Source organism: Heptranchias perlo, chromosome 30 (assembly GCF_035084215.1).
Source record: "Heptranchias perlo isolate sHepPer1 chromosome 30, sHepPer1.hap1, whole genome shotgun sequence".
In the NCBI taxonomy this organism is placed as follows: Eukaryota; Metazoa; Chordata; class Chondrichthyes; order Hexanchiformes; family Hexanchidae; genus Heptranchias; species Heptranchias perlo.
This window is the reverse complement of record NC_090354.1, coordinates 23867878-23880148: the sequence shown is the minus strand read 5'-3', so window position 1 is coordinate 23880148 and position 12271 is coordinate 23867878. Positions and strand designations below refer to the sequence as shown.

At 45.4% G+C, this 12271-nt stretch overlaps 1 protein-coding gene across 1 annotated transcript in view; it reads right to left on the bottom strand.

Moving 5' to 3' along the window:
• The window catches only part of fam171a2a (family with sequence similarity 171 member A2a), a 245437-nt gene that overhangs the window by 115949 nt on the left and 117217 nt on the right, over window positions 1-12271 (bottom strand). The gene's annotated exons all lie outside the window — the stretch shown is intronic.

The window sequence follows — 12271 nt, the reverse complement described above, 5'->3', positions numbered from 1 at the left end:
CTCTTAATTGCCATGCAAATTGAGCTCAGGTAACCTCTCTCTCAGTCATACTTCACTTGTTTAACACTTTGAGAGCTATGGATACAAGTCCCAATACAGCAGCTCAGACACCTTACTCAGCATAGAAAAGATATATTTTTTTATTTGTTCATGGGATGTGGGCATCGCTGGCAAGGCCAGCAGTTATTGCCCATCCCTAATTGCCCTTGAGAAGGTGGTGGTGAGCCGCCTTCTTGAACCACTGCAGTGGTTCAAGAAGGCGGCTCACCAGTGCTGTTAGGGAGGGAGTTCCAGGATTTTGACCCAGCGACGATGAAGGAACGGCGATATATTTCCAAGTCGGGATGGTGTGTGACTTGGAGGGGAACGTGCAGGTGGTGTTGTTCCCATGTGCCTGCTGTCCTTATCCTTCTGGATGCACACTTTGACTGCACGCTGGAAGTTTTCCTAAATTTCCATGCAAATCCGGTGTCTGTCTCCCTCTAGAACAAGGGGGCATAATCTTATAATTTGAGCAAGACCAGTTCGGAGTGAAATCAGGAAGTATTTTTTTCATGCAAAGGCTGGTGGAAATCTGGAAACTCTCCCTCAAATGCAGTGGATGCTGGGTCAACTGAAATTTTCATGACTGAGATCAATAAAGTTTTTTTTTAGGTAAGGGTATCAAAGGATATGGAGCAAAGATGGGTAAATGGAGTTGAGGTAGAGATCAGCAGTGATCTAACAGAATGGTGGAACAGGCTTGAGGGGCTGAATTCCTGTTCTTATGTTCCCATGTTATGTTCCTACATTCTCATGTACTACTTCATGAAATTGAATTATGTTGGATGCTCCCAATTTATCACATATGATAGGGAAAGACTGCATAAAGGATTACGTAAAAATGTAACCTGCACCTGAGCAAGCACAACTTGTTGCATTCTTGTGCATCCTCCTTGTGTGTGTACAAACACATTCCCCCTTCTCTGTAATGGTACAGCAACAACAAAATAAGGTGGCAGCATGAGATATCTGCCAAAGGGCAGAATAGTTAGGAAAGCTGAAGCCAGGCTTTTATGTATGCAGGATTTATTGGTGAAGTGCACAGTGCCTAGTTTCTTCACACACTTCGGGATCAGACTGTGTGTTCATGTCAGCCATCTGGGTTTCACATGGACAGCCAGCATATTAGGCTCAGTGCCCATGTTTGTGAATTAAATTTAGCGCCACTCCCTGCCTTACTCCTACCTGATGCCATCGTGCTCAGGAATCACAGTCCTGCTAAACTGAGTGAAGATGGAAACTGCACCTGCTCCGGACTAAATGTTATCTGCCCTAGACCAGTTCAGCACTGGAAGGAGGTGCCACTCTCCCCAGCTGGCACAGCTGCTCCTTGGCACCCAACACAGACATGGGTGAAGGCAGAGGAGGAGAGATCCCCCCCCCCTGCCTTCTCTCTCCAACTGCAATCAATCAGCTGATTCTCTGGGGGATGGACATGTCTCATATCCCTCCCCACAGAAAATAAATCTTGTGCCTTCAATACTTGTATTCCCCTTTCAAGCTTTCATGTACTTAATGATTTAATTGTACCAATAGAAGTGAAGGAATATTGGGAATACCTGCAGCTTAAGGTATATTTCATGTCCCACCACACTCTCAGTGTCACTACTTGTTATCACTTCTCATAGGCCTATATGCAGGGCCATTTTTGAGTTGTCAGCTTTTGCATTGTACATTGACATGTATGACTATAGCTTGTGTTGACTTTGGGCCAATAAGAAGCTGGGATTTTAGCTGGTTATGTTTACAAAATGATTGTAAAAATGTCTGAATTGTCATACAAATTCAGGGCCTTTTAAGGCCCACCTGTCCCAATTATGTTTCCGTTGTGAATCCCACCCCCCCCGGGCCCAGGAATTTCAGGCCCATAGTTATCTTTGGCACTCCCAGAGGGGGCAGTGTCCGGGGAGTAAATGTAAATCCTGCTACTGGAAGAAAAGGCTGCCATGTTTTCTGGCCAGTGGCAGGCTGAGTGTTCAGCCTCCCCAGACAGGACGGTGATGCATTTCCTCATTTGCTTGTGCAGATCCTCCCCCAACCATTCAGGAAGGTACAACGGCCACAAAGCAAAGTCATGAATCATACAACCATAAATGCAGTCATTTGTTGTTCTAGTGCTGTGAAATCTGCCTTGCAATATTAAAGGGGCAGTTACAACAGCAACAGCAGCCTTGGCCTATATTGTAGGATAGCTTCTTTGAAGTTTATTTCATAAGTAAAGTCTTAGAGCAGAGTTGTTTATCCTGCAGGCCTAGGACCAAATGGAGTTCCTGAGCTCTGGGAATCCAGCCCCAGAAGTCCAGGAAAATCAGTCCTATATGTGCCTAGAATTCTGACCTTGTTGGCTTGGAGGTTTGGAAAGGGCCCGTTTTTAATACTGTTGCCTCATTACTGAATCCGAACACTAAAACCTGTTGGTCTCAGCAACTTGAGATGTATGCAAATTAGTAGGAACATGAAAAGAATTTGTATATGTTACATTCCGCATCGCTATACTCCCAGCAGGTAGCCATATGTGAATGGAGCACAGATCGGAGGTGGGAAACAACATTGTAGCCCCGATTCCACAGCCTGCATTGCACTACCAGGATTGTGGAATTTATATGTGACTCCCGAGACTGCATGACACGAACCTAAATGACCTACAAAGACAAAGGCTTAGTCATTCTATCTCAGATTTATGAGATGAACTTACTATCTTCCCCCTTTTCCCCTCTTCTATTCTGCTCATACCACAAGATTTACTATACACAGGGACTGTATTTATCCGAATTGCCATTCAACACTAGAGTGTCATTTCGTCTTAACTTCACTGTCCTTAACCTGCTTATACTCCGCAAAACTCCCATCTGGAGGCAAGACAACATAAAATTCAGACTTTGTGAGGTCCTGCATCATAAAACTCCATCTGTGATGTTCTACATCATAAGTTGGGAGATAGAAAGTCATAAAACTCCATCTGTGAGGCAAAGGCACGCACAATATGAAAGAGAATTAACAGAAAACAAACTGAAGTCGGTGAGCGGCGGGAGAGAGCGAGACCAGAGCGGGGATAAAAACAGCGCGGAGAGAGCGGGAGTTCAGTCGGTGAGCGGCGGGAGAGAGCAAGACCAGAGCGGGGATATAAACAGCGCGGAGAGAGCGGGAGTTCAGTCGGTGAGCGGCGGGAGAGAGCGAGACCAGAGCGGGGATAAAAACAGCGCGGAGAGAGCGGGAGTTCAGTCGGTGAGCGGCGGGAGAGAGCGAGACCAGAGCGGGGATATAAACAGCGCGGAGAGAGCGGGAGTTCAGTCGGTGAGCGGCGGGAGAGAGCGAGACCAGAGCGGGGATATAAACAGTGCGGAGAGAGCGAGACTCTGAGACCAGCGGCAGTTCGGGGTGACGTCACCAGTCAGAAAGTGATGCGGCACATGGGAGGCAGCTGATTGGTGAGTAGGTTCAGGTGAGTATTTCTACCGTTTTACTGTAAGTAAAGTAATGAGAAAGGGAAGATCTGCAGGTTTTATAGCAGGTAGTGTGTTTTTTTAAGTGAACCTAGGTCCCTAGTATAGTTAACATTTTCTAATTTCAACGTAATTTAAAAGGGGTAACTAAGCTAAGGCAAGTCATGGCAGCAGACCTCGCACCCGTGATATGCCCCTCCTGCAAGATGTGGGAAGTCATGGACACTACCAGTGTCCCTGCCGACCATGTGTGCAGGAAGTGTGTCCACCTGCAGCTACTGACCGATCGTATCTCGGAGCTGGAGCTGCGGGTGGATTCACTGTGGAGCATCCGCGATGCAGAGAAACTCGTGGATAGCACGTTTAGCGAGTTGGTCACACCGCAGGTAAAGGGTATACAGGCAGGAAGTGAATGGGTGACCACCAGGAAGAGTAAGAGGTGCAGGCAGGTAGTGCAGGGGTCCCCTGTGGCCATCCCCCTCTCAAACAGATATGCCACTTTGGATGCTGTTGGGGGGGATGACTTATCAGGGGAAGGCAGCAGCAGCCAACTTCCTGGCACCATGGGTGGCTCTGCTGCACAGGCTGGGAGGAAAAAGAGTGGAAGAGCTATAGTGATAGGGGACTCAATTGTAAGGGGAATAGACAGGCGTTTCTGCGGCCGCAACCGAGACTCCAGGATGGTGTGTTGCCTCCCTGGTGCAAGGATCAAGGACGTCTCTGAGCGGCTACAGAACATTTTGGAGGGGGAGGGCGAACAGCCAGCTGTCGTGGTGCACATAGGCACCAACGATATAGGTAAAAAAGGGGATGAGGTCCTAAAAGCAGAATATAGGGAGTTAGGAGGTAAATTTAAAAATAGGACCTCAAAGGTAGTAATCTCAGGATTGCTGCCAGTGCCACGTGCTAGTCAGAGTAGAAATAGGAGGATATTTCAAATGAATACGTGGCTAGAGGAATGGTGCAAGGGGGAGGGATTCAAATTCCTGGGACACTGGAAACGGTTCTGGGGGAGGTGGGACCAGTACAAACCGGACGGTCTGGACCTGGGCAGGGCCGGGACCGCTGTCCTAGGAGGAGTGTTTGCTAGTGCTGTTGGGGAGGGTTTAAACTAAAGTGGCAGGGGGTTGGGAACCTGAGCAGGGAGACAGAGGAAAGCGTAACAGGAAGGGACAGAAGGTATGGAGTAATAGGTAAAGTGTTAAAAAAGGAAAAAGCAGGAATTAAGCGTCACAAAACAGATTTGAAAGTTCTTTATCTGAATGCATGTAGCATTCGTAACAAAATGGACGAGTTAACGGCACAAATAACTACGTATGGGTATGATCTTGTGGCCATTACAGAAACATGGCTTCAGGGTGACAACGACTGGGAATTAAATATGCCAGGATATTTAACAATCAGGAAGGACAGGCAAGAAGGAAGGGGAGGTGGGGTGGCTATGTTAATAAAGGAAGGAATCACTGTAATACAGATAAATGATATTGGGACAAAGCATCAAGATAATGAAACAGTTTGGGTGGAGATAAGGAATAATAAGGGGAAAAAAACACTCGTGGGCGTAGTATATAGGCCTCCTAATAGTTGCAACTCTGCTGGAAGAAGTATTAATCAGGAAATAGTCGGGGCATGTAATAAGGGAACAGTTATAATTATGGGGGATTTTAACTATCATATTAACTGGACAAATCAAATTGGGCAGAGCAGCCTTGAGGAAGAGTTCATTGAGTGCATCAGGGATGGATTTCCTGAGCAGTATGTAACTGATCCTACAAGGTGGGAGGCAACCTTGGACCTGGTCCTGTGTAATGAGTCAGGATTAATTAACAATGTCCTAGTTAAGGATCCCCTTGGAACGAGCGACCACAACATGGTTGAATTCCATATCCAATTAGAGGGTGAGAAGGTTGATTCTCAAACAAGCGTACTGAGCTTGAATAAAGGAGACTATGATGGTATGAGAGCGGAATTGATTAAAGTGGACTGGGAAAATAGATTAAAGGGTAAGACGGTACATGAGCAGTGGTGTTCATTTAGGGAGTTATTTTACAACTTTCAAAAAATATATATTCCACTGAGGAAAAAAGGGTGTAAAAGAAATGACAGCCATCCGTGGCTAAGTAAAGAAATCAAGGATAGTATCCGACTAAAAACAAGGACATATAAGGTAGCCAAACTTAGTGGGAGGATAGAAGATTGGGAAGTCTTCAAAAGACAGCAAAAAGTAACTAAAGGATTGATCAAGAAAGGGAAGTTAGATTATGAAAAGAAATTAGCAAAAAATATAAAAACAGATAGCAAGAGTTTCTCCAGTTATATAAAAAGAAAAAGGGTGGCTAAGGCAAACGTAGGTCCTTTAGAGGATGAGACCGGGAAATTAATGGTGGGAAACATGGAGATGGCAAAAATGCTGAACAAATATTTTGTTTCAGTCTTTACGGTAGAGGACACTAAGAATATCCCAACACTGGACAAACAGGGGGCTCTACGGGGGGAGGAGCTAAATACAATTAAAATCATTCAGGAGATGGTACTCAGTAAAATAATGGGACTCAAAGCGGATAAATCCCCGGACCTGATGGCTTACATCCTAGGGTCTTGAGGGAAGTGGCAGTAGGGATTGTGGATGCTTTGGTGATAGTTTTCCAAAATTCCCTGGACTCAGGAGAGGTCCCGGCAGATTGGAAAACTGCTAATCTAACACCGTTATTTAAAAAGGTTAGTAGGCAGAAGGCTGGAAATTATAGGCCAGTTAGCCTAACATCTGTGGTGGGTAAAATTTTGGAGTCTATTATTAAGGAGACAGTAACGGAACATTTAGATAAGCATAATTTAATAGAACAAAGTCAGCATGGCTTTATGAAGGGGAAGTCATGTCTGACAAATTTGCTTGAGTTCTTTGAGGATATAACGTACAGGGTGGATAAAGGGGAACCAGTGGACGTAGTGTATTTAGACTTCCAGAAGGCATTCGCAATCACAGGATTGGGGGTAATATTCTGGCATGGGTGGAGGATTGGTTATCGAACAGGAGGCAGAGAGTTGGGATAAATGGTTCATTCTCGGACTGGCAACCAGTAACCAGTGGTGTTCCACAGGGGTCGGTGCTGGGTCCCCAACTCTTTACAATCTATATTAACGATTTGGAGGAGGGGACCGAGTGCAACATATCAAAATTTGCAGATGATACAAAGATGGGAGGGAAAGTAGAGAGTGAGGAGGACATGAAAAACCTGCAAGGGGATATAGACAGGCTGGGTGAGTGGGCGGAGATTTGGCAGATGCAATATAATATTGGAAAATGTGAGGTTATGCACTTTGGCAGGAAAAATCAGAGAGCAAGTTATTTTCTTAATGGCGAGCAACTGGAAAGTACTGCAGTACAAAGGGATCTGGGGGTCCTAGTGCAAGAAAATCAAAAAGTTGGTATGCAGGTGCAGCAGGTGATCAAGAAAGCCAACGGAATGTTGGCTTTTATTGCTAGGGGGATAGAATATAAAAACAGGGAGGTATTGCTGCAGTTATATAAGGTATTGGTGAGACCGCACCTGGAATACTGCATACAGTTTTGGTCTCCACACTTAAGAAAAGACATACTTGCTCTCGAGGCAGTACAAAGAAGGTTCACTCGGTTAATCCCGGGGATGAGGGGGTGGACATATGAGGAGAGGGTGAGTAGATTGGGACTCTACTCATTGGAGTTCAGATGAATGAGAGGCGATCTTATTGAAACATATAAGATTGTGAAGGGGCTTGATCGGGTGGATGCAGTAAGGATGTTCCCAAAAATGGGTGAAACTAGAACTAGGGGGCATAATCCTAGAATAAGGGGCTGCTCTTTCAAAACTGAGATGAGGAGAAACTTCTTCACTCAGAGGGTGGTAGGTCTGTGGAATTTGCTGCCCCAGGAAGCTGTGGAAGCTACATCATTAAATAAATTTAAAACAGAAATAGACAGTTTTCTCGAAGTAAAGGGAATTAGGGGTTATGGGGAGCGGGCAGGAAATTGGACATGAAGCTGAGTTCGGATCGGTCAATGCCCTGTGGGTGGCGGAGAGGGCCCAGGGGCTGAGTGGCCGGGTCCTGCTCCTACTTCTTGTGTTCTTTAGATTTGTGGTTGGGATCAGATCAGCCATGATCTTATTGAATGGCGGAGCAGGCTCGAGGGGCCGATTGGCCTACTCCTGCTCCTATTTCTTATGTTCTTATGCCCTTTACACAGAGAATACTGATCACTATCGGTAAACTTTGGATAGAAAACCAATCCGGGGTCAGGCAATTAACATAAACTGGTTGGGCAATATCATCTGATTCCCCCTTGATTGGACTGCAGTAATTCCCTAAACTAGCATCTAGTCATGTGTTATCAAAGGAGATTATGTTGCAGTTAATGGCTTGTCTGTGTTTTATGCTTTACAGTTGGTGCTTAGAGACATTTTGTGGAGCATTTGTGAGCATCACTGTCCGCAGTCATCATTCATGGTGCAATGGTGTTGAACTTCACATCGCAGAAGGGGGAAGTTCTGTACATAATGTCTGGTCTTAAGCCCCGATTTTAACTCGGGGCAAGTGTGGGGTCAGCGAGGAACGCACCAAGCTCGTTCCCAGCTCACCAACATCAGGCCATTTTAACTCCTGGGCCTCAGTTAAATACACCAGGCTTGATTCCTGCCCGAATCCGTGTCAATGATGTGAGGCTGTCGGGTGTGAGTCAGGTAAGCACAGCAGAAGGTCGCAGTCTGGAAGCCAAGGCAAAGGCAAGGGTAACTATTTCCAGAGCTTATCTGCTCACCAACCAGTATTTGTCACTATGCCTGTGCACAATGCACTGGAGTCCTGCTCCCTCCACAAACAGTGCATACAGTTATCAGGACAGAGTAAGGAGAGTTTCACTCTGCATCTGGCTGTGTTATTTCCAACCTGGGCAGCGTTTGATGCTGACACTGGGGTGTTTGAAATGGAAAGTGTTCCATTCCCTAACATTGACTTCTCGGCTGCATGAACACAAAAATTCACTAAAGGTAAATAAAATCGGAAATATGGGAGCGATTGTAATGCCATCTCAGGGTCCAGGTAACAATTTGTAAATGGTCCAATCTTTGCTTTTACCTTTTATGGCATTACCTGAATCCTTTGGTGAGATCACTGCCTTCTTATTACTCTCAAGTAAGCTGTGTTTCTCTATGTAACTGATATCCACTTTAATTCGGAGTTTTGCCGACAACTTAACAGGGAGGTAATTTGTGATATCAGAAAACTATCAGTTTGATCACAGCTGGGTTTCCGACAGCTGCAACATTCTGTTTCAGATAAAAACAAAAAGTCATCAAATTATACCGTGCCGAACTTCCCTCCTAAAAAGCTCCATTGCTATTTTCTCTTCATGTTTTAAGCTGCACCTCTGATGCTGATTTTTTATGACAATACATATCTCCCTGACACTGCTCGAGGGAAATTATGTTGACAATGAGTCACAGTCAAGGCACTCAGTTTTGCGTTCGGTCTAGACAGAGGCAGGCAGGTTGCAATTAAACATCTTTTTTCAACAACCCATGGAATAACAGCATCTGTGCATCTAGTTTTAGTTAGACACGATGGCCCAATAACAGAAAGCTTCATGCTGTCACACATACTTGATTACCCACACCACAAGTTCCCAGTCTCCATCAGGTTGTCAGGGGAAGATGCTGAGTGGAGGGAAACACTTGTATCAAATGGGTTGCCGCAGGTGCTTTTGCTCACCTGCAAGAGGCATTTGCATGGTCTAAGATCAATTGTCTTCCCATCCATGATGATGTGGCAAACCATAAAAGGAGGGAGGAGGACAACAATTCCTGGAAACTGTGGTACTCCACAATAATGTAACAATTTTGTGTCATTCAAGGACACGCTGTCTCCTCCTGTTTGTAAATGGTGTAAGTGCAATTATGTCATTGTCTTACATTGATACAGTCAGGTCAGCTTGCAAGCATGGCAAACTACTGTGTTTTTTTCCCCATGCTTCTCCCCGTTTCTCTCCTGTTCTCCTGAAGGTAGTGATTCATGGTGCAGTAGAGTTTCACAGGGTTGATCTAATTGAGGTGTTTAAGATGATGATTAAAGGAGTTGATAGGGTTGATAGAGAGAAACTATTTCCTCTGGTGGGGGAGTCCAGAACCATGGGGCATAAACTTAATATTAGTGCTAGGCCGTTCAGGGGTGATGTCATGATGCCCTTCTTCACACAAAGGATGGTGGAAACCTGGAACTCTCTCCCCCCAAAAAGCTGTTGAGGCTGGGGGTCAACTGAAAATTTTGAAACTGAGGTTGACCGATTTTTGTCAGGTAAGGGTATTAACGGTTACGGAACCAAGGCAGGTAGATGGAGTTAAGATACTGATCAGCCATGATCTAATTGAGTGGCAGAACAGTCTACTCCTCTTCCTATGTTCCTCCCATACCTCACTAAAGGGGCTATATTTCCTGTGTGAATATTCACAGGCTATTAGACCAGAGGGAGCTAAGCCTTGTCCAGTCCTAACATGAACCTTCCTCACACATCACTGGGATCCCTGACTGCTTTCTCTTCTCCCCAGCCTGGCAACAGAGGCCAATTGTAGCATCCAACCACTGCCCTGCTGGATATCAGATAGCTCAACACAAACCAGGATCAAAGCTATATTCAAGGGAATACAAGCCTAGTCTATGCAACCTGTCCTCCTAATTTAACCCTTTTAGCCCTGGTATCATTCTATGTGTACAACTTCAGTAATTGGGTTGTGTAAACTTTATGACTTGAAATTATTTTGCTAAAGCCCTTTTAAAAAAAATACAGAGTGGAATATTCATCAGCCGCCATAATGGAGGGGACTTCCCTTGTGGATAACAAAAGTTGCAGTGTTCAAATGTTTGTTTTACTTATAGCGACAGCAATACTGAAGACCAGGAAATGAAGACAGATGAGGTGGAATTTTCTGCTTTAACAGAGACCGGGTGCGAAGTTGGCAGAGCGGACTTTGTGCCACCTAGCCTGGATGCCACTGGCTCGGGCAAACATTTTGGGTTCAATCTACTTTTGGTGGGCTGGTGGCAGGATTCCCATCTGTACTGGGAGCCCACCTCGGGGGGGGGGGGGTAGAATATGGGTGTTGAGGCCTTGGGTGCCTGAATCAGTGGCTGAGTCCAGGCAGCTGAAGAGAAGCGTCATCTATTTTTTGTAAATTTGTGGGGGGCGAGAGCTTAATTGATCAGCTGCGAGGAAAAAAAAAGTGATGTTATTATTTGCACTACTAGCACGTTTGATAACCAGTCAGAATGGCACTGTTACTAATTGTGGTAAATATCCCACCCCACAACTCCAACTCCACTCTACCAAATTAAATGTTTGATGGGTCCTGGAGGAAAGGAAGATCAAGAATGTCTGCTTCTAAAGCTTCTCTCGCAGCTGTAATATTCCCATTTCTACATCTAGGAAACATTTTCCACTTGGCGTCTTAGTGAAAATACTGTTTTTTTCTCCAGCACCAAAGTATTTTCAGATCTAGCTGTGGAGCAGAGGATTATTTCTTTCCAGCATGGATCACGTTGATGTACAAGAGTGTGTGGCTGGTCAGTGGGAGGACCAGGTCAGTCATTTTTACATCGGGCTCACCAATTTTCATCTCACATAGCAGATAGAAAGCATTTTGGCTCCCACAATGGGTTCAGCAATTTTCTCCATGATTCTACAGACTAGAAAGGTCCCAAGTTTAACTTCTAGTCCATGCTGAGTTAGATGATTCCAGCTACGACCCCGGGTATTAGAGCTATAATTGGTCTCAGCATACCTGAGTCAGGGAGAGGAAATTCGGCAGGATTCCCACTTCTGATCACGAACCACGATGGAAGTTTGTGTGTGTGGATTTTGAATGAGGACAGGCTTGGGCTCATGATGCCCCCCCGCCCCCATCATGTTACCTGCCAATACTCATTGTCAAGGCTAAACATGTGAATAATGGACACTTGGGCAAGCCAACAGAGGACATCCAATTTAGATGGAATCATTGACCAGAAAGAAGTCAGTGGTTTCTGGGGAAATGGGAAGGGAGAAAATTGGTGAGAAGGAAAAGGCTTACGACTGTAGAAGAATCATAGAAAGGTTACAGCATGGAAGGAGGCCACGCGGCCCATCAAGTCCGCGCCGGCTCTATGCACGAGCAATCCAGCCGGTCCCACTGCCCCATCCTATCCCCGTAGCCCTGCACATTTTTCATTTCAAGTACTTATCCAGTTCCCTTTTGAAGAACATGACCAAATCTGCCTCCACCGCTCCCTCGGGCAGTGCATTCCAGATCCTAACCACTCGCTGTGTAGAAAAAGGTTTTTTTTTCCAACTGAGAACTGATGAGAATATCGGGCCAATTCACAGATCCTAGCATAGGTGCGCACTGGATCCTGCAAGACCAGCTCACCAATTGCATTTATAGAAGCTTCCATCACCCATTGGGGCTGACACGTGGAGCCTGATTCGGGGGAGGAAGCAAAATCTCAGAAGCATGTATTGGATTGTGATTGGATTCAGTAGTTATTCTCCCAGGGCACCTTCAATTCAGGTGTGTCACATTGATGTATTTTCCTAGTTTGAAAATCTTGCACCAATACCAGATTAATCAGCTCGAGGCATTCAGAAGTTGTGAGGAAATTGTGACTGGCAGTGTTGCTCCCCAGGCTATCACATCTGGGATATCAGATAAGCGTTGTAGGAAACGACCGTACGATGAACTGTGATTGTGTTGGGATTCAAGTCTACTGCAAGTCAGATAATGTTT